The 24,295-nt window shown below is 39.6% G+C and overlaps 1 protein-coding gene across 1 annotated transcript in view; it reads right to left on the minus strand.

Moving 5' to 3' along the window:
* PPIL2 (peptidylprolyl isomerase like 2) overlaps positions 1-24,295 on the minus strand; it is a gene marked incomplete in the record, with an annotated part of 2,081,325 nt that overhangs the window by 159,873 nt on the left and 1,897,157 nt on the right.

A 24,295-nucleotide genomic window follows, 5' to 3' on the forward strand; every position in this document is an offset into this window, starting at 1 on the left:
TTTGCTTCTGAACAAGTAAATGGCCTTGTGGAGGGGGTGTCTTCAAGGATTCTTTTTTAAACCAACATTTTTACTACCGAGACTTAAATTTTTACAAGATATAATATGGTGTTAACATTTATTCGTGCATCATGGTAAATAGAAATACATGCATATAACAGCAGATGTGTTAGTGCAGTTTAATAATTACATCCACTGTAACATATATTCTTAAACACCTATCCTAAACATTTACCATTTGTAATCAACAATCACCTAATTTTTCACATTTTTCCACATGGGGTCAGGCTGTTGCCAAGCTGAAGGTACTACTGCGCAATGCTAGGAGTCTTAAAAGGAAAAATGCCTCCCTGGAAGCCCTCCTCACCTCAGAGAATGCTTTTGTCTGTGCAGTTACAGAGACATGGTTCAAGTCTGCAGAAAGCACCCCAGCAGTGCAAGACTACAATGTCTATCACACATTCAGATCACCCTTTGAAAAGGAAAAACAAAGGTGGTGGCATTTCCATTTACATAAAAAAACAATCACACCTCTATATTGGTCAAGCAGGATGACTTGCTTGAGCTACTTGTCCAACTGACCAAAGGCAAACTCCCCCACCATATCTCCATTAGCTACAGGTCCCCAACCATGAACCATAAAAAACAATATGCATACCTGAAGTTACTAGAATCACTTACCAGTCAGCCCAACACACTACTCATGGGCAATTTTCAACTATCCCTCCATAAACTGAGAAATGTACAAGACCACTAAAATACAGGCTAAAAGATGCCTAGACTTTGTCAATACAAATGCTATAGAACAGCTGGTCTGCACTCCCACTAGGGTCTCAAATATCCTTGACATAGTACTCACAAACATGGCACAGCACTGCACCCCAACCAGGATAATGTCCTCATGCTAAGATTGGATCATAAATTGGTCTCCTCTGAAATAAATGTAACAGTAGAACCCCCCATCAAACCCTAAAACCCTAAAGAATTTTTCCAAGGCAAATTACCTTCTATTAAGTGATAGCATAGGTAATTTTAAAACTCACCCTAACCCTGAAAACATGGAGTCCTATGCAGAAGTATACACTAATGCCCTGTACAACTATTTAAACAACTGCATAGAAACAGCAGTACCTGACTAACTAAACCCATGTCTAGCCACCATGGTGGACCCCCGGGCATAAATTCATGTCTAGAAGTAAGTGGGAGGGTGCACAATAGGGAAAAAAAACTCATTAGTCTCAACAGACAAATCAGGGAACTAGTCAAGTCTTCAAAAAGTAAATACCAGACTAATATAATGCACCAATCAAAAGGTAACCACAAACCAGTTTTTTTGTTATGTATGAACTCCTAAATGAAAAACTCAACAATGTGCTGAGTTGTCTGTAGATGGCATTAACTATACTCAGCAAAAAGAAATATCAGACCTGCGGGCCAAAAAGTTCAGCTCAAATTTCATCTCCTCATCACCTCTGGTTACTCCCGATGAAATAGCTCTTATGATTCCTTTTGCCTGTTATCACAAAACAACAGGTCATTACTGTGTTCTCTAAAGCTAGAAACATGGCGTCAATGGGCCCTGACAGAATCCCAGGGTGCCTATTAAATAGCTTGAAACATGAACATGACCTAGCAGACCCACTCGGCTCTCTAATTTATCACAGTCTCCAGACAGGCTTTGTCCTAGTAGAGTGGACGACAGCAGCTGTCATCCCTCTGCACAAGGAGGAATGTTAACTGACCCAGGAAACTACTGACCCATAAGACTGACAAACCTCATATTCAAAGCTAAGGAAAGGGAAATCATGGACCCAACTAACAATGACATAGGAAATTTCCAGACTCAACCCAATTTGACTTCATCAAGGGCAGGTCCTGCCTGCTGAAACTGGTGGACTTCTCTGAGAAGGTCATCAAGGCCATGGATGAGGATAATACCAAGCATACAGTCTACCTTGATCTGGCTAAGGCATCTGACACAATACCCCACTCGTATATTATAGATCCATCCATCCTCAACCCTTTTTCCCATTTTTACACATGGGGTCGGGGTGTTACTTCAACAGTGACGATCATCTACAGCCAAAGTTTACACCACTGGGTGGCTAGCCCTGCCACTGTAATTCATCTGTCACACACACTCACACACACACACACACACACACACACACACACACACACACACACACACACACACACACACACACACACACACACACCTAGGGCCAAGTTAATGTGTTCAGTCCACCTGCTGTATGTCTTTGGAGTGTGGGACGAAATCGGTGTACCTAGAGGAAACCCATGTGAACAAAGAGAGAACATGCAGACTCCACACAGAAGGCATCCTAGCCAAGAATCAAACTGGGGAACTTTTTGTTCTGAGGGACGTCGCTAAACTAAAAAAAAATTGGGCATAAACCTCTACATTACCAAAGGACAGTTAAATGTCTCATGGATAGGACATATCTGTCAGAGTGGGGGAGTCCACATCCAACAAGAGGCCAGTTCACCAGTGGAGTACCACAGGGCTCAGTGCTGCGCCCCCTCCTGTTTAGGATATACTTCTCGGATGTCAAGGTAAATGCAGACGCGGCCTTTGGTTGACCAAGTTTGCTGATGACTGTAAGCTGGGAGCAATCACTGATTCCCAAAATGACATTGACATCCTACAGAAAGGTCTGACACAGACTAATAACTGATGTCAGAGCTATGACCTCAAACTAACTTCATTTTCCTTAGTGCTGTTATTCATCTAGGGTGGTCTCTTCTTCCTCTTTCATCGTATGCTGTGTTTGGAGCACTACAGCTTCTGTGGGTTTTTCTTCATTCAGAAGCTGCTGGAGTACACCATCCATCTGCTTTTGATGTCATGTGGTCTGATGAGCAGGTTGCTGCTAGCATCCCTTATGAAGGGTGTCTGATGACCATCATCTTTACCTCTCTGTCTTTGCATTGCAACATGATAGTTTCTTTGTATCATTTTCTGAGGCACTTTCCAGAAGCTGGTAGAGTGCTTCAGATGCCTTATTTTTCACTATTGCAACTGCTCTCAAACTCTTTGTTAGCGAACTAGCATTCCTTCCTAACCTGGTCCATCTTTTCTATCTTCCACTTTTTCCGGCAATCCTACTTTCTTTTGATGGCTTCCTGGACTTTTGCATTTCATGACCAGCTTTCATAATGCACCATAGTTACATATCTGACTTGGCTTGCTTATCTGTTTTACAGTCCTCACACATACTGTTTTGAGACGCTACCATTCTATAACTCCACCTATTTCCTCTTCTTCCCGAGCTTCTAGAGCCCTAAGCACTTACTTGAACTCTCGTTCTCTCTCTCTCCAGTCAACTTTCAAGTCTTCAGCCTACGCTTTTTCTGACCACTCCTTGCAGCTGATTGTGGCAACCAATGGTGGGCTGCATGTTTCACTGGGATGACTGCAATCACTGATTCTACCCCAGTGCCCTTTCCTTACTAGGAGGCAAGTCTACCAGAGCTGCATGTTGGCTTCTCTTGTATGTGATCTTGTGACGGTCTCTGCTCAACTATGTGTTAGCCACCATCAAGCCATTAGCTAGGCAGAAGTCCAGAATGGTCTTTCCTTCTTTCTCTCTGTTGCCCCACATATCTGGATGAGGGCAGTCCTCATATCCTATTCTGACTGTCCAAATATGTGCATTCAGGTTCCACATTATCAACACCAACTCAAGTTGTCCTGCTTTATCTAGTAGATCCTGCAGCTGCTGCCTGAATGCTCTTTTCTGTGCTATCACAACCCCACTGTGGAGCACAGGCTGAGATTATGGATACTGCCCTATCCTTACACTGCAGTCTGAATGTCATGAGTTTGTCACTAATTCTGATGACATCCCTCACTGTCTACTGAGGCCTCTTCCTCACCACAATTCCCTCACCATTTCTAGTCCGAATTCCTACTGAATAGTAGACTCTGGTCCTGAACAGACTAGAATGTCCAGACTCATCATTATGTCATCCACATCCAAGCTCCATCCCATCAGTGAAACAACAGGGAGTACAGCAATCCTTAATTCACAATTTGGTAGTTTGATGGGTTTTACATCTAGTTTTAACAGGTAACCAAAGCTGGGCAACAGGACATGGGCTGGTTTATTGACCCAGGGCTGCAAGCCTTATGGCAGGCACACACTGATCAGTAGGGGTACACAGACTTCTCCAAACATTAGCATGGGTCCCTGGCAAAGGTCAAAGTAGGCTTGGTCTTCAACCCACTTATTACCGGCAAATACCCATGTCTATTTTTCTGGCAACATTAGTCAACACAACCAAATTATCTACAGCCAGTTTTTACACCATCAAGCAGCTAGCCCCAACAGTGCAGTCTGTGATCCAGATTCTCATATCTACAGGATATTGCATCCCAGAGTTGAAGCCCAAAGCAGTTGGTCTATGCAACTCTTTCCACGGTAGGTATCATCTAGAGTCTGCACTGCTGCTGACAGCTCCATTCTTGGGCGAGTTTTAGATGTACACACACAGTATGTTTCTAAGAGATGGAAGTAACCCCAGAGAGACACAGCGGAAGGCTTCTGGTCAGAGGTCAGGATCAAACCTTGTACCCTGTGTATGGGAGGCAAAGAAGCTAACCATTATGTCAACTGTGTAATTTTTAATATTTCTAACAGTAGACCAAATTGAAGGGGGGGGGGGGCTCAAAACTCAATGAGTAGGCAAAGGGAACAAAATAATGTGAAAGTTTGGGGTATTGAAAGGCTGAGGAGTAGAAAATGGAAGTTAGGAAGAACAGTAAGTAGAAGCATAGGTAAGAGATGAAAGATAATCTTGTAGATGGAAGTTTTATGTGAAAATGAACTAATTTAGATGGTTGAAATGAAATGTGTTATCTATGAGGAAAAACACAGTTACACCTAGAAGTATTTGTTAAATGCTCAACTCAGAATGACATATTAGGAAAGATTAATAGGCTTTTTACTTTCATAGAAAGGCATTCTCAAAGTTTAAGTCCTAAAAGAGGAAAGGCAAGATCAGTACAATGCAGTTTATAGCACGTGTACGGCGGGAGAAGGGATCCAAGGTGTTACCTAGAAATGCTTACTGCAGGGTGTTTGCCAAGGCAAAGGACTCTTGGTTATAACAGTGATACCAGTAATTATCTTTGCTCTACTGGTGGTGAGTTTGCTTTTCCAGGGGTATAGCAACTGTATTCTCTTAAAGGGGAAATGGTCTTGAACTTCTAAGACCTAGTTAAAAGATGTTTGAAGAGTTGAGAGATGTTTGTACAAGTTTTAAGAAGGTCATATTCAAGTTTGACTAGCATGAATGCCGTTTTGTAACAGCACTTTCCCATGTGTAGAGAGAAAATGTGGCATTTCCACATCCAAAAAAGGGATTTTGTGATTTTTGGCTTTGGTTATCCTTAGATGGTGTTGGAAGTTTAATATAGGATCAAGTCAAATATCTAAATAGTAGAAGTCAGTTAATTCACTAGTGTTAAAAATGTTGTGAATGATTTGCCAGTTTGAAGAAAATGACTTTAGTTTTCATATACCATTTTTGTATAGTTATATATACTTGGATGTCCACCTTACCTTCACAACAAAAAAGACTATCAACAATGTTCTTCCTCATGCATTGAGATCTAAGGATCGTTAGATCTGCAAACAATGACTTTACATAATCTTCACTGTCTATATTATGTACATACAATTTTAAGTAATCCATTATTTTATGCACTCCTCACTGCTTCCTGTAGAGTGTACTTTATGTTACATTAATTTTATTAATGTATGTCTTCCTTCCTTCTACACTAATCTAACTACTGTATGCCCATGTATGATGCTTACTTGTGGATGCATCCTGTAGCACACAATCGATGAAAGGTTTCATTTAATGATAGAAGCTTTTCTGCTTATTTGACTAGGATATGAAAATATTAAAATGATACTGTCCCTCACTGTATTTTGCACTTCCTAGCTGTATATGATCCATTGGAATCAGAGTTCTATTCCAATTAACAAGTACAAAGAAAAACAAATATACATACTTAGGAATGAAAGCCATCCAAAACTAAGACCCAGACCTGGAAATAACATGGTTTTTAGTGCCTTGGAAAAGTTTTCAGGGAAGACCAAGTGGGAACTGAAGAGATGTCATCTACAGCCGCATTATGTAAAAAGGCATTCAAATTAGCTACAAGTGGAATGGGTTACAAGAAGAGACATTCCATATCTAATCTAACAGAATTGAATGCAATTAGCTAACTACATAGAAAGGACAAACATACTTTCTTGGCATACTTTTTAGCAAAGGATATAAAACTAGTCATCTATGAAGAAAGATTTGATGCTGTCCATGCAAAATATAAGCTGTCTGTGAATACCACCACAATGAAGATATTACTCACCATAATTCAGGAAACAGGACTAGCAGATTAAATGAATGGTTCTCATTTAACTCTGCGGAAACCCTTGGAAGAAAGAATGATTAATAACCAAAAAAAAAAAAAACAGCTTAAAATAAAACTTTTTGGGGAAACATGGTTAAAACATTCATTAAGTGCTTTCATCTCATTACAGAGACGTCTTCAGAATGGACTTGGAGAAACCAAGTCTTCAGACTGAATGAAATTACAACAAAAGCAACTTAAATATATTGACAATCATTAAGCTTAACTGACTAATTAGTGCTTAACCTTCTTTCTCTTTAACAATAAAAGACGACCTGGAGGGTAGCATGCATCAAGTCAAACCTGCCAAACATAAAAACTTCAAAATTAGTAACCTGGTCTAAATCCACAACTTTAAAATCAACTTTGCAATTAATACTGTTAAAATGCTTACTCAGAGCATTATTACTACTTTTAGTTTGAATAGCATACAAATGCTCATAAATCCTCTGGTGTAGCTCCCTGATGGTTGCAGAAGATGAATTAGACTGGAGGGAGTACGTCTGGCAGTTTAGACTTGAAGCATGCTACCCCTTCCAGGTCTTGATAAAGAAAATTTTAAAGTATTTTAAAACAGAAAGAAGGTTAAGCAATAATTAGTCAATTAAGTGTAATGATTGTCAATGCATTTAAATTGCTTTTGTTGTGCTTTCATTCAGTCTGAAGAAGCCTCTGTAATGAGATGAAAGTGCTTACTGAAAGTTTTAACCATGTTTCCTCAATAAATTTTGTTTATTTTAAGCCATTTTTTCTTTACCATTGTTTACGGCCTTTGTTCCCATTTTTGTTGTATGAAAGAATGATTAGTTTTAAGTACCAGACTTTCTTGTGAAAAAAAAAAAAAAGTATTGGGAAAGAAATAGCTTGTAGCACATAGATTACCTTAGCTTGAGGTGACAGCGGCTAGAGTTTTCTAAAATCATATCTCCAAAGACAGAAAGTTCAAAGGGGAGAACGATACTCTTTCTGAGCACAACGTAAATGCACCATGGACAGACAGGCATTCTAAGTGGGAATCTAAGGCAGAAATTACCACAAAAGGCTTTAAAAACTTTAAGAGATGCAAAAGAAAGAAGAACTCAGACCAGAGTAAAAACAAGAGAGATTGTTGGTTTACAGAGTAACTAAGACCAGAGTTAGAAATTTCAGAGAGACGTGAAAGGACTAAGTGGTTGAGTTCTGTAACCTAGAAAAAATGGGTGTCCGTCTGTCCCTATAAGATTTTTGTGCATGGCATGTAAAGAAATCTTCTGAGAAAAAGAAGTGACGGAGACCTTTGGATATCAATGACTCATCATCATTCAGCCTGTCAGCTTGAGAGTGAAGGTGTAGGCGAAGTTGGGCTGCTGGAGATCAATGGGGTGCAGAAAAGGGAATCTGGACTTTATGGACAGAAGAGGGCTATTACGGTGATCTTGCCCCTGCAGAGTTTGGCTTCCAGATCAATGTCATTATCCCAAAAATTAAGAATAAATTGTAAAGGAGTCTGCTAGGTCACTAGTAAGCTATGGAATCTTTGTCACCCAACCCCTATAAAGAGGATCAGGTAAAAGAAATACGGACACGCAGTGTTGGTTGGAAAGGCATAAACATCACACAGGAGTGCAACAGAGGCAGGAAAGTCTTACAGCAACTAAGTGGATTAAAGACTACTTGTGTGGCATGAGAAAATAACAGCTGATTAGGCCTGTTACAGAACTAGCTTCTCTTGCTATGCCAATCACTAATAGGAAGTGCTTGCATGTGAGGCTGTTCAGACTTGCAGGCTGTGGAAGATCCTCCTTTATGTATGCTTGGTATATGTCCACAGCCATGATATCCAGATGAATGGAGATACCTCCCTGTGGAAGACAGAACTGAAAGGCCAAAAGGGACAAAACTGCTCTCATTTCCAAGCCAATGATCAGTAAATATGACTCATGAGATTTTCCTTCACCCTGTATAATTTTCCGACTGTAATGTTCCCCACACACTACAGCTGATATACTTGTCTCATTGCAATCGGGAGTCATCTGTTTCTAAAGCTGACTTCCTGATTGACGGTTGTACACATCCAATCATCAGTGCAGAGCCAAATGACAGTGTTTTGAAATCCAAACTGGATGAGGAAGAGGACTGATATGTTACAACCACTAGAGCTGAACTGCCTATACACCGATCCTCGTATACAAATTGGCATGATGTTTCATAAAAATGGAAGCTTCAATTAGACCTGAAGTATTCAAATAAGTCTGTATAAGAATAGGATGCAGACAGTAAAAGAAAGAAACAACTAGTTGAAGAGATAAAGTATGTTTTGGGGCAGAAATGCTCAACATACCATGGAGTCCAAGATGCGGCCTATAAAAGTAAAAGATTAATCCAAGAGAAATTTTAGCTTTGTGAAGTTGCCTGTTACTCCACGAAAACAGTTTGAGCAGGGAAGCCTTTTTGTGCACAATATGTACCTGGTATAGGACAAAGAGGAACTAGCCATCCAGTAAAGGAATAGTTTGGTTCCCTGCATTCACTCATGGTCTGCAACTACTGACTTGCATTTAGTAAACACTCTGGAAACTGAGATGTTCCTGTAGGGAAGATTAATGACTAGCTCTAATTCAAAAGCACAGAAACTTTACTAACTCCTTGGTTGATATGAAATAAAGATAGGTGTTGTAAAGGACCATACAGCACATATGGTCTTCTTCATACAAACAAAGGAGGAAAGAATGCAGCACAACCATTCAAAAAGTTTCTTTTTGGAAAGAAGACATTTAGTCAACCAAGATGCTGACAAGCCTTGAGGTCTTTTATTTTCTTCCACATCTGTTGCTGGCTGCTATGCATCCTAGTAAAGCTACTCTGTGGAACAAAGAAAATGTACACACAATAGTGAACGTCTGGCCCTACATCTTCATATGTTGGGAGATTTTGGGAATGCACATGATGGGGCATCTGAAAAGGATGAAGTGAACTCAGGTGTACCTGCATATAGCAATACTGGATCCAGCTGCACTAGGTGCAACTTCTACTATATTATAAATCACCTGGACCATAAGGTTGCCTAAATTAGAAAAGGTATTAGCTTGAGTCATGATCTTATACTTCTGTGGGCCTCTAGGTAACTCCTCACCCACAAACTGCATTTCATTCACCATATCTTCATGGAACTTCATGTGCGACAAGTAATTCAACATTCACAAAGATAAAGTAGAAGACACAAACACATGGTTTCCATACCTATCATCACTCTGTATTCATTTGCCTTGGGGATGGAAAGAAAGGCTATGTGACGTAGCAGCCAGGCAGGGGCCTGGAGCAGAAACCGTAATATCCGTTTTGCATCTCTACCCAAACTGAACATTTTTATTTGACAACTAAAAACTCAATCAGCTTACTTTGGTACAGAAGATAACTGTTGTTTTTCCTGTGCTGTTATAGTAGTTTCTTTACTGGGGTGGGGTGGGGGACCATCCAAATGACTTGAGGAGGTACAGTGAAAGACTTGCTGAAGTCTCTTCTGAGGGCCAGTCTTCAGTGTATTATCTGTAAATACTCTCCCAACTTTGGGTAACATGGGACAAATGAGAGGACATAGTGCCTTTCTCTTTTTTATCAAGGTTCTGCTTGGAGCAGTGTAGTTGACCAATATGACTGCAATCAAATGGAGCCCTTCTTGGCCTTCTAACTAGCAGTCCAGAATTATGGAAGCCAACTGCTCTTTTTCCAAAAGGAAGACTTTAATAAGACTTGGTATGAGTCCTAGTTTCTGGTGTAAGACAGCATGATGTGTCTATCAAAGGGGAAAGTATGCCAGGACAGAGCCACAAAGGGTGAAAGCCACTATCAAGAGTTGCTGGACAGGAGGACCTCATTACAGCTGACACTAAACAGCTAGCAGTGGAATGACCAGAGTCACACATAGTATAATGGGAAATCCAGGGGCCCAAGACAGGAAATCTGATGTTAGCTCTACTGCTGGATGGCTACATGCCAAGATCACTGACAAAGGAACTGCCAACTTCAGAAACAGTGGCACCAGCATGGCATATATGGGTGCCATCATGACTAGTGCCAGGAAATACACAATCAGAAGTATCAATGCTAGTGGACAAGACAGGGATAGGTTGATGTCGATACAGATGTTACTAGAGGCAGTGCAAGACTTACTAGAGCTGGTGGCACGGCTACTGGTGCCACAGACAGTACTGTATAACTCTCAATTTATACCTCCAGGATCAAGGACAAAGCAAAAAAAATAATTAAATGGAAACGTCCCCAAACTATAGACACTTTTGAAATATTCATACTATTAGCTTAGAACTTCTCAAAACAATGTCCAATTTTAGCAAGGACATTGCAAGTCAAAATTAGAGGTATCCCTAAAAAGTATGTACAGTCGACAGGTACACAGTGACACAAGAATAGTGGCTCCCAGTAGAAAATGCAACTATTCTAGTATACCAAATCACACGGAACAAAGGAGAAGATTTCAGACCACCTTCTTTTCCAGTCTTTAAATAGCCTCCACCAGTTTATCATACTTGATAGATGGATTAACTAGAGACAGTCTAAATGAAACAGGCCCTTCAGAACTAGACTGAGAAGATGGGGCCCAAACATTTACAGGGTAGAAGCACAGTAAACAATTATGGAGAGACATTTAAAGGTATCACTTGAGAAAAGGGATTTATTTCCACTCCAGTCATGGGATGAGATTGCTCTTAACCACCCAAGTCAAATGAAGCCATCACTGTTACAGGAGGTACCCAAAAAAGTTATTTATTTATTTTTTATATATACCAAACTTTTTTTGGTTTCCTTTAATGAAAAAAAATCAGTCTAAGAATCCTGTTATTTCACTTATACGGTAAATAAAGCTCTGGAAACCAAGGTGGCTTGAAGCAACCTTCCTATAAATGGAAGGACAGCCCTAAATTAGAATGACTTTCTTCAATACCTAGGAGACAAGTTCTCGGAGACTGAAAAAGGTGTATATTAATTATATTACTTTCCAGGATATTTTAGTGAAGGATTGTCAAGGTTTAAAGTTAAATACAAATGTCCTTATCAAGGAAGTTACAGAGAAAAGTTTATCTTCACAGAATAAGCATGCTCCCAGATCATGTATACAAACAAGACTGTTCTTAAGAGACATGTTACGGATGTCTTAATATCAACACAAATGAAGAAGTATTTGAGGGCAAGAAAGCTGGGTTGGCTTGGAATTTTCTGAACAGAGGCTATATTCTAATGAGCTAAGGACTGACAGTGAACAGGTTAGGTCTGTGAAACTTTCTCACAAATGCTTTAATTACTACTTCTAACAATGACGACATTAGATTACCACCTCTTGATCTGAACTCTCCTACTGTGTATAGAAGGGATTTAAGATCTTTCCAGAATACTCAAACAAAGCAAGAGTACTTTAATGTCAACTAATGAAATTAAAGGCAATGTTGTCTCACAAACAAGATACATCTCTAAGACGGGGCGAAAACCTGAAATCTGCATTAGCAAACATGCCAAGGTACTCTTCTCTGGTGTTTAATAAGAAAGCTACTTACGCTATTTAACTGAATGAAGATATTTTTTTCAGCATCCAGTGTCTGGCAGGTCCTTTACACTGTGTGCATGCAATGGTTGGTCCTTTACATTGTGTACAAACAATAACTGCAATAACAATAATTTTGGTTTATGTGGTAAAATGTGTAAAATGCATAATTTTCTAGTCAGTAAGACTAATGGGAAAAACATGCAGCACAAGCTTGCAGTGGTGTTGAGACAAATGCTTCAGAAAAGCATGCATCTGCACATGATTCTAGGCATCTGTTTATATCTCAAGTACTAGAGACGGCACATCCATGCAAGGAAGATTGTGATATTACTGATTTAACTGAGTTCGGGAAATATGCGTGGATTTTGCATGCAAACAACTTTGCAGTAACAGGCATAAAGTATATCTCTGAAGCCAGTACTTAAGTCCAAGGGCTTGAAACACTAATTATTCATACCTCATTTAAACTGTGCTATTTATTCACTCATAAGGAGGTCTAGTACTATAGCTTAGCTTGAACTTAAAAAAAGTGATACATGCACAAACACTTGCAGAGGCAATATTTTTTTTTAATTTGTTATAATTTATTCCTATACAGTACCACTAGAATAAAATATTATAGCTTTTTTTGGGATCTGTGCTGGCCATTGCATTTGTAGGCCACTCATTTTCCCAAGGCTGGAAAAAAACTACCTGGAAGTACTACAACCCAGGGTCACATTATGAACACTGCTAAACATGGGGTGTTCTTCTTTTAGGCACAATCCCCTTCCTGATGGCCTGTGAACATCTGAATCACCATAAGGGCACATTACACCTTCTCCCTGAAGTGTGTGCCCTCCCACATCAGCCCTATAAAAGTTATCATAGGGGGATTGGCATGGTCATGTACCAACCTTGGACCCAGTGTTGCCTGCCATATACCTACCTCTGTGACAGATGACGATGCACTGGACTGACCAAGACCATAAGTCCAGAACCAAGACATCTATTCAATCCTGGGTTATCTAGGACACAGTTTTATTCCTCTACAACATGGAGCTGACAACTGCATATTTTAATCAGTATTCATGCAGTTCACACTAAGAACAAGTCAGCATATGGCACTGAGAAATAATTTATCATCATCATTCAGCAGTGCTCTGTAACTATAAGCAGAGTATTTTGAAATTTGTTGCATTAAACTTCCATACCACACCTAAAAATAGGCATACTGTTTGCCAAGTGTACCCACCCAGTTACTAAAAACATGCATACTGTAAATATGTCATAAGTGCATAACACATTCCCTGGACTGCATTTTTGTTCAAAACGTTTAAAATAGAAAACTCCCTTTACAGTTTCAGAGTCTCCCAAAATAAAAGCTTCTCCAATCATTAAAGTATGTTTGGGTATTGTACATTCATCACAAAACACTACAAACATTGACAGCATGTTAACAGTTACTGCTTTTCACAGGAGCTCCTGAAAGCCAGGTATAAAACAGGTTTTGCAAGATCATCAGTTCATACCTTCACAATTACCACCAGATATACACAATGCCATGCACTGCTCTCAAGGGATGTAATCAGTAAACCAGTTATAGTTAGTGTGAGAGAATGCATTTAGAAATCTAAAACAGAAGATCAAGAAAAGCAACTTCAGGCAATTGTGCAACTGGAAGGAATGAAAAACGAAACTCAGAAATATAGGAAGAACTGTTCAGATAAAATGTAAACCAATAGTTTAACTACCTGTAGTCTGGTTATCATAGTATGTCACAGTCTTGCTAATATCACATAATTTTGGTTTTGTATTTGTTGTCCAGGACAGAACACTGACTCAGAGGGGCCTTTTTGAAACTCCACCCAAAAACAAAGTTTTGTTAAAGAACTTGCTCAGCTTCAGAGTCACATGCTTAGACAAATGGAGGCTGAAGGAATGAAGTAAGGCAGAGTGATTATAAGATCAGAGTAATTTGATTCAGTATCAAATCATTAAAAGTCATGTACAGCACCCCACCACCCAGTAACAAGTTAGCACAGAAGTACTAAAGTTTTTTCTTTGCTTTTCCCAGGGTCAGACTCAGTTTAGGTCTAGGCTTGGATAACAATGTATTTTAAGTCCTCTGTTGTTACCCCACTCTCTTCCCAACATTTTAGAAAAGCTACACATTACGATTTCAACAAGCTCAGTCAAGTGTTTTCAGCCCATCTTTTACTTTATTTTTTGTAAATCTTTTTTTTTTTAATTAATTTGGAATACAGCAATTAGCATGAGACCACATTCGAACCAAAATGAACAATGTACCAGTGCTTATTTCCTATCACTGTGATGCAGCATGTGTCTACATTGTGCTTGGCTTGGTTACAAGCCTTTGTTCACATACGACCTGTACAATTCAATGGGGTATATTTCCAGCTTTCTTTTGAGGGGATCACTGTAGTTGTGGTGTTCTCTTTTAAATGCGTTCTGCCTACTGAAAGGCGCACATAGAAACATAACACATACTGTGGCAATACCAACAGCCCAGACAGAATGTCATTATTCATCTAAATTTACATTTAAAGTAACGGCATATTTCACCCATCACTTACAATGTATGGGGTGTGTGTGTGTGTGTGTGTGTTTGTGAGTCTATTACCTTTTGGCAGACAACACAAGTAATAGAATAACAATTTCTGAAAATGCAAGTATAAATCATATTTGGCAGAAAAATTAAGCATCATCACACTTGTTCTAAAACTAGACCAAATACTTTTATTCTACTACAAATTAACTAGACATGCAATAAAGAAAACTGCAAGTGTTTTGTTTGCAAGGGGGGGGGGGGGGCTTGAGTGAATGAGGACATGACTAACTCTATGAAGCACAGGGCAAATTTATCAGGAACAATGACAGATATTAAGAAAAAATCAGACAACTAAACCACTTCTTAAAATTCATCCTGAAATACCACCATTACATACAGACAACTAATTTCACTCTACATAAAACATGAATGTAATTAGTAAACTATAAACATATGATAATCATTAGCAAGCAGTACACCAGGCTATCACATGTATGCACTGAAGCAGGCAAAAGAAAAAAAAAAATCACAGAAATTATAAAGTAACACCACATTCTAAGATAAAGATATTAAAAATCTCTCTCTGTTAGACTAATTACATTTTTAATCTAGTTTTATCCAATTAGATATATACCAGCCTTCATAAGTATAGAGAAAAATCTTAAGAAATACAGAGTACTTGCCTTGCACAATCTGAAGATGCTTGCAATGCTGAAGTTATAAATCCATGCACTGTTACGTTAATAACAATGAATATCCACTGAAGCATTCATAATGTGTGCTGCTGTTACTGCTTCCCTTGCAGACATTACTGGGATTGTGAGTGGTGTGTGTGTGTGTGTGTGTGTGTGTGAAAAAAATGCCCAGGTATGGTGGTGTGGTAGAGAATGCCCTCAGGCTTGAACCCTGTACCCTGTATGCAGGTGTTAGACTTGAGTTTCCCTACCCACCACCATTATAAAAATTTCAGATTTTATGGTGTAGTAGTTGTTGCCTCACAGCTGCAGGTTCTTGGGTTTGATTCTTGGCTGGGGTTCCTCTTCTTTGTGTGGGGTCTGTATCTTCTGTGTGTGTGTGGGTTTGCTTTTTGTGCCCTCCATGTTACAAAGACAGGTGTCTTCTTCCTGGGCCTCTGCTGAAAATTGTTCCAGAAGACTGTCCTGATGAAAAAATGTTAAATAAAATTGACAGGCATTTGAATTTCAGACTTAGAAGGTTTTCTGAATGTTTAATTCCTTGTATAATTGATGGTTGCATCTCCTCCCTGTATTTGTGTGGATTTGCTCTGGTGCCTCCGTAAAAAATTGACCCCGCATTTGAATTTCAAACTTCATGTTCTTCAGAATACATAGTAGCACAACCTTTTTCTAGCATTTTTCTAAGTTCGTGCCTATGGCTTAAGAACTGAATTCACTATATATGGACTATTGAATTGTGCATATTTACTGATAAAGGTGCACTGTAGAATTGAGATTTTACTACTAAAAATATGTGGACTGTGAATGTGCATATTACTAATAATATGGTGGACTGTAATTGTGCATATTTTACTATAATGGTGGACTGTAGAATTGTGTATATTTACTAATAATGGTGGACTGTGGAATGATAATTACTGAAAAAATGTTCAAACAAATTTAAAACACCCTCTAACAAGTGTATTTCAAATTGTGACATGCTTGTTCACCCCACTCCCCATGTAGTGACTCTGGAGGATGTCATCTGTCCTTGATTTTGCAGAATGGTCTGGTCAACATTGAAAGCCTTTCTGTTGTTGCCATGCAGAGAATACTTGACTAGATAATGTATAAGCCTTGGGTATTAAAGGACAGGATTCCATTATTTTAAAAGCTCATTACACTTGTTGGAGACTTCCAGTCTTCTCTACAGACTTTACCCGTAAACTAATCAGTATGCCAATCATGTCTGGTCCTTAACCTGTACAGTAATCCTTCAATGTATCTTGAGCTTGTTTCTTGTTTGCTTTTCATTTTTACTTTTATCATGTTTGAAACAAGTTGTCAGGCAGCAGGTCTTTTTGGATAAGAAACATTTTCATCACATAGATTTCTACTTTCAGCATGTTGCTTGGTACTTTAATAAAGCTGAATATATTATAATTAGAACTGCAGTGCAAGGAGAAGTGGTTTGAGTTGAGTGCTTCTGGTTTTTCTTATACTTGATTTTGACTGGCATTCCAGTAATGTATTTAAAAGTAATTTATTTTTTCATGCCTCACAACCTTTTGTTTCCATCTAGATATTAAGTAAGCTGTCATGCAGCCAATGCATTGAAATATTTTTATTCTTCTACACTTATTTTTGTCTTGATTGGACTTTCATAATGATGGTTTGCCACGTTAGTTTTTGTGGTTGTGTGCATAGCTCCTCCTTTATGGTTGACCACACCAGTCACCAGCCGCCACTGTTGCAGACAAACTAAAAATGCAATTTAAGTGCACAACAAAATAAAGAGCTGGAACACACACTTAGCACTAGTGCTGAAAAAGTTTACAATAAGTGGGTCTTACCTCTTTTAGGACAAAAAATGACAGATCAGAAACCACATAGTTAATGTAACCAAATTAAAAACTAGCACAGACAACTTACATGGCTCTCGACTGTCCAGATTTTTGCTCACATTTTTTGTCTGTTCCTCATAAAATTTGTGATTCTCTGGGTCACTAAATAATGATATACTTATGGGTACTAACCTATGAACCTATATAGATTTGAGTTTCAGACTTCAAATCATTCAGAAAATGCACGTTAACACAAACCCCGTTATTCTAGCAAATTTCTAAGTTTATAAGGGCAATACGCGGTGGTGGTGCTGCGGTAGCGATGTCGCCTCATAGCAAGACGTTGTCCCGTTCAATTCTCAGCTAGAGCGTCTTCTGTGTGGAGGCATATGTGAATGGGGTGTGCCTTCACCAGGGCTGGTAACCCGGTACGTAAAAATCCACTACCAATCATTAGCGGACCGGAGTTCCGCTGTAGCGCCCCTAACCGGGAAAAGCCGAAAGAAACAAACAATTTAAAATCTTTCTGCCCCCCCCCCCCCATCTTGTCAGGCTTTGTCCAGACTTCTAGCACTAAGATCTGATGGCTTTCCTGCATATCCACAAAACAAACAGTACAAAAATTACCCGTTCCTAAAGACTTAAACCTTGCCTGTGATATAAATAGGACCTGCTGGAGAAATAGGTATGTATCCCAGAAACTACCCTGTCTATGGAACAGGCTCCCCATCCATGTAAAACAGAGTTCCCCCTTAATCCAATTCAAGTTCAACTTGGGCAACTGAATGGGAAACCAGAAATTCATCCCTGCTTTGGCACCTATGTTTCTGATGCAAGCAGGTAACTTGTAAATGGTTCATCTCCCAGGCCCATGCTTACACTTATCAAGGGTATCAGAACTAGTCAGAGATTTGGGATCTATGGCTAGGCTTAAAAAGGCCCTGGTCATTAGCCTAGTAAACGCCTATGAACCTAAGAGGTTGAGAGGTATGTTACTAACTAGAGCCTAGTGTTTCATCTAACTACTTTGGGAAGGCCTGCTGCAGGAAATGGTATTGGTGCTAGACTGTGGTCACAATCTCTGCTGGGACAAAGACTGAAATATCTTGGTGATAAATACATAGAGTGGAAGTGGAATCAAGAAAGACATTCCTATTATCAGACATAAGCTGAATTGGTACAGATCATGAAAATAGTGGGTATGGGAAATTATGCTGAAATAAGCCGGGCAGAGAATATGCCTGGGTGTTATTCAAAGAAAATTACAGTGATCCATAATGATGGAAACTGAATGGATGGGCAGAACATCTATGGCAGCAGCAAGGATTTACTATCTTTCTCCGCCAAAATGAAATAAAATTGCTTGGTTTAGTAAGGAGTTCTCACTATGGTGGATCAGACACGGACAGAACTAATGTCTGACAGACAGAACGAACTTCCTAGGAGAAAGAAAATGAGGATGCCCCGTGGTCTTATAGTGCCAGCTGTTAAGGAAGAAATTGACTTGAAAAATGACTTTGGTATGCAGTAGCAGCAATCTGAGATAGTAATGTGAAGTGCCCATTTATCTTCTAGAAAGCCACTGTTGTGGTAGGTGTAAAACGAGACATATATATTAACTTTATAAGTTCCTCATAAAACTACAATATTACTTGTGAAACGTACACACTTGGATAACATTACAGAAATAACTCGGTGATTTTTTTTTCCCATAACTTTTTACTGAAGGGATTTTAAACTATAAAGCAACAAAAGTATATACGTAAAGCACAGGAATACAAGGAAAATAACAAGTACAACTGTATATAACATTCCCATGAAAAACTCCACATTATTTTTCAGCCTGAGAACTAGAAATTACATTCCACAAAAGTTGAATAGTTACTTATATTTTCCAGCATGAGAATTAAAACCTATAATAAGCAACTATCTGACTTGTATAAGAAACACAGTTAATATTTAAACAGTTATCAATTAAGAAAATGTTACGGTTATAAGTGCTAATAGGGTACTATAGCCATGGATCTACTACTAACGAAAGCACATTTCACTGAAACACATTTCACCGTGCACTTTTCACCGAAAACACAATTCACCGAAACACATATCACCGAAAGTTGTAGATGGCCTTTTCCCCACTGTAGTGCAACCCTGGAGTTAGTATATATAGTAATGGAGGGTGCGGGGGGGCACCACCCCCCATATGGGGGGTGTGGGGGGGTGTCACCCCCTACATATTTTAAATATTTTGAATGATATACATGGATACATACAATTGCAATATATTACTGTTCTCTGACAATAATATTTAGATACAATATGTGGGGGGCAGTGCCCCCCACAACCCCCCTTACTATATATACTAACTCCAGGGTTACACTGCAATGGGGTAAAGGCTATCTACAACTTTCGGTGAAATGTGTTTCTGTGAATTGTGTTTTCGGTGAATTGAGCTTTCTGTGAAAAGTGCACTCTAAATTGATTTTCGGTGAAATGTGCTTTCGGTGAATAGTAGTAGATCTATAGCCATATAGTGTAACATACAAGATTTGTTTTAATAAATCATCCTAGATTAATCAGTCAATAAATCTTGCATTTTAAGTATTTTGAATGATACTCATTCTAAATGGCCATTTATTCATAAAAAAGTTGTTAGAAAATCTTTTCCTAACAATCTATAATATTGGATTTACTGAGTCTATTTTTAATGAAGTCAAAACTTGTCCTTCACAATGAATGACAGCAAGGCCAGTCCTGCAAAAATGTCATATTTCAATACAAAATATTCCACTCAGGACATTTGAAAAGGTGGCAACCATGGATCAAGATCTAGATGGCCACAGCACATGGATATCAACAAAACAGCTAATCTGAAATCCAAGTGTATAATGCTACTTACCAAAAGACAGGCAACAGAATTATCAGAAGTGCCCTGTTTACTGTTTACATAACTATATCGCCAGGGCCACTATAACCACGAAGTACCATTAGTTGGAACAAGGCAAATCCCCCTCATCTTAGCCATGTACAGCCTCGCCTCATAGCTATCCATCTGTCATCCATCAATTCATTTTCCAATAACCTGCTTTAACCTCAGTAGTGTCATGCAGGCACCATAGTTTATTCCAGTAGTCAAAAGGCTTGAAGTTCCTATTGCAAAGAATAATCCAGTAGCCAATAGGCTTGAAGCACCTTTTGCAGAGGACACCAGTTTACTATGGAAAACAGCACACTGTGTCTCACTGCAGACAGACTTACAAGCAATCCTGATAATTACCAATCAACCTCCTAGATCTTTGGGAGATGGCAGGAAACTAGAGCAAACCCAAGGAGATACAAGCAGAATATGCAGAGAATCCACACCAGCCGAGGTAGCAACACTTCAATTATCAATTTTGAAATTTCAAATTCTGTTGATGAATGAACAAAACTGAATTCAGTAATTTGCGTTCTAAGGAGAGGTTAGCAAGTCTCTGGTGTATTAAACAGCCAGGTCACATTTGCAACATCTGTATGTAAATAGCAACCACTGACAGTATTATTTCTATTTTTTCCAAGCAGCAGCAAAAAGTGTGTGTGTCTGTGTGTGTGTAAGACAAACAAAGCCATTTCCCAGAATTGCTGTCTCTCATCAACACTCCTCTCTCCAAACTTTGCTTCTCTCCAAGAGATTCAGCTTTTTAAAGGTAAGGAAACAACGGCTAATTGAGAAAGAACAGCAAAGAAAAGCAGAGAGGATTTTACTATCTGGTGTTCGTATTTCCTCTCATTCACACTAATCACTAGTTACTTGGTTACTTTTTTTTTTTAATACAGAAGTGTGATACTCGAAACACAATGGACAGTAACAACAAGTATACCTAAGCTTTAGCACAAGTGCCCCCATTCACTGCTCTTTTAATTACAGCTCTAGGATACAAATTCCTGTAAATCACTAGTAATATTTAGCTGTCTCAATGTTTTCCTTTTTCTGATGAATGATCTCAATCAACTTTTTTTAAATTTCCCTAACCATAAATGCATGAGGAAGTCTCGGCAACATTTTCCCTGGTCTGCTACTAGTATGCACTTCATGCAATGCTGTAGTTAACCTATGTGTAAAGTATACCAGTGAGGCTAGCCTGGGATTTGTATTAGCCACGGATCAGATGCTTCTTAAACTGAGCAGGTGACAACCTAACAAAATCTGCCCCATTATATGGGACCCTGCTTTGTTCTGCTAAAAGTCATCAAAAACAGAAAATGCCATGTGCCCAAAAAGTACAGTATCCTCTAAATGTGACACCCTATGGACTAAACTTTAACCTCCGTAACACACAAAGTATATGCAATAAACTCAAGGAACTGCAGAAATTCATGGGCCTTTTGAACTTAAAATTTTGGTTGTCATGAAAACTTGTTTAAAATATATTTACAGTAATGGCTGTGATGCCTACCACTGCTACCAATATGTGATGAGCACCACTGTCTGCTGTCCTCATGCTGGACCATCAATCAATGAGCCTGAATCCTCACCACTGACACTGGAGAGGGACGTGCACTTGAAATACAAATGACTTTAAGGCACCAATGCCACTACTGCCACTTTGAGGACAGCCATACTATACATCACTTAGGTATTGAAACCAGGCCTTCGATATATGTTAACTCCCCAGGCATCAGAAGATGGGTTATCATCACAGCTGGTTAACCCATGACAGAAGAGACAGGCACAACCAGTTGAGTGACAGAACCCTGGGCGTCTGTTGCAAAGCTCTGTCCAGAGGGGTGCCCCACAGGGCCACTCTTGTTTGGCATCTAGTCCTGCAAGTACAAGCCCAAGCTGCTACTTTTAGTTGACAGCAACATAGGAGGGTTGCAACCAACACACAGATGACTGCTTCCTGAATAGAAAGAATACATCACCTCGCACAAAATATAAAACAGAAACTGGTCAAAGTCAGATAAAAGTTAAATGCCAAAGTGCAATAGTCATAAAAAAAATGAAAACAAAGTCAGGGAAAAAAAAAAAGGCCACTAGCTACCACAACTAGAGAGGCAGAAGACTGACACCAGAATATCAGGGACCTGGGACCCAGGTTGATAGTAGTCGTCATTCGACACCCATGTAGCTAAAGTAGTTAGGAAGACCTTTCTACATTGCCCACCTTATCATGAAGGGATTCTCATCTAGACTGTACAAGATCCCTTCCTCCCTTACTCATCACTCAGATTGATGATTGAGTACAATGCCCCCCCATTCGATCACTGACCGACCCACACTGCGCAGCTGAGAGGCCAAAAAGTTCTCAAAAGGATAAAGGGTCTCAAAAATTATCCTATGCTGCCCCTGAGCTGAAGAGACTCAGGCTTACAGCCTGCTCAGAGGTGACTCTGCACCTCCTACTTTTTTACCTACAATACCAGATTTGATGAATAATATCACCTCAAAAAAAACAAAGATCCAGGGCCACTTCAGATCGGCCAAGGGCGGCTTAAACGGGGACACGGCTATTGGATAGATAGCTCTATAAGACAAAGATCACCCCAAGAAGTCTCCTGGAACAGTGAACAGAATCAGCACCATGAGAGGCAGAGCACTTGGCTGGCCTCAATTCAAAGAAAATGATGGGGATGATGATATACCCCAGGGATTACCTCAGGATGTCCTTCACTCTCGACGACACAGGCACAAAAATATGGGTATAGTTCCCCATACAAAGGGGTGGCGTAGTTTACAAAATGGGGGCTAGGCTTGTAAATGCCCTCGGGCAGATAGCCTAGTATGAACCTATGAACCTATGACACGCTCAGTATTTCCAGATGCACACCTGTCTGCATCAAGTACAATTTATCTTAACAGCACACAGGGAACACACTCAGCCTGGGGTCTGGATCTCTATCTGTCGCCTTTTAGATCCCCAATAATACTCCATACTTGTACAGCTGTAGGTCCTCAGCCGAATGTCCAAGCCAAGTCCTCCAGTACCCTCTCTGTAAACCCAGTGCTTTGTGTCCTTGCCCCAAGTAGCTGACACAAACACACTCTAAGATTTCATTTTCACACACACACACACACACACACATCTGGGAAAGGCTGGCACAGGTTTACTAGGTATGGGCCCTTCTGCTCACACTATAAGGTAGAGTTGCTACCACCAGACACTCCACAATCAGCTAATCTAAGGCCCTAAACTAAGGGTGTCCAATTATACTGTGTAATATTAATACTAATACAAATGGTAGTGGCTCACTAAGATGGCTAGGCCTTCTGGAGTGTCCCATACAGTGTCACCAAATAAATATAAGCATTCTCAAAGGTTAACTACTTTCTACAAGGTTCAGCCACAATTACAAACAAACAAACAGTACATGAAAATGAAGCCGCGGTGGTACAGCAGTAGCATTGTTGCCTCACAGCAAGAGGTTCTCCTGTTCGATTCATGGCTGGAGTGCTTTCTGTGTGGAGTCTGCATGTCCTCCCCGTGGTCGAGTGGCCTCTGAAAGACATGCATGAATGGGCGTGCCTTCGCTGAAGGTTGGGCTGGCAACTTAGCACCATAAAAAAAATCTACTACCAATCATTAGCGGACCGGAGTTCCGCTGTGGCGACCCCTAACTGGGAAAAGCCGAAAAGGCAAACGACAACAACAGTACACGAAAATACTGAATATATATTCAGAGTAAACCACAGAATTCAAATCACAGAAAATTTTAAAAAGAACATTAATGGACAGACTCAGACAAAGAAAAAAATATCTAAACTAAGCTTCACTGTATTCCTGATTAATCTAAGAGAATTTTACTGCTCACTAATAACTTACTTGGGTACGGCAAGATGAAATACATGAGCAGTCTTTATAGTAAGGCTTCCAAACAGAATACTCAATATTCTGAGAATTCTCTTTGTAATACCTAAAATATAATTTCCAAGACAGTTGGCAGAATGACTTCATCTGGTCACCTGACTCTAAGTTCTCACAGTATTCCCTTTTGAAGCTGAAATAGGAACTGAACATAGACAGCTGCAATACACATCCAAATGTTTATGGCAGTGCCTGGAGGCCTCCCCTCTTTCCACAGAGATAATGAACAAAGGCTTTGTCTCAGACCCAGCATCTGTGATCCTACTCGGCACTGTGGGGTACCTATCAATGATTTAGCAGCTCATTTACATTTCCCTTATTTTTCTTAAAATAAACCAGCTGGTTAACCTTTGCCAAGTCAGTGTCCTTTACTAAAACATATACATTTAATTCAGTT

This window comes from Protopterus annectens, chromosome 4.part0, assembly GCF_019279795.1.
Source record: "Protopterus annectens isolate FY-2018-M chromosome 4.part0, PAN1.0, whole genome shotgun sequence".
Taxonomy (NCBI): domain Eukaryota; kingdom Metazoa; phylum Chordata; order Ceratodontiformes; family Protopteridae; genus Protopterus; species Protopterus annectens.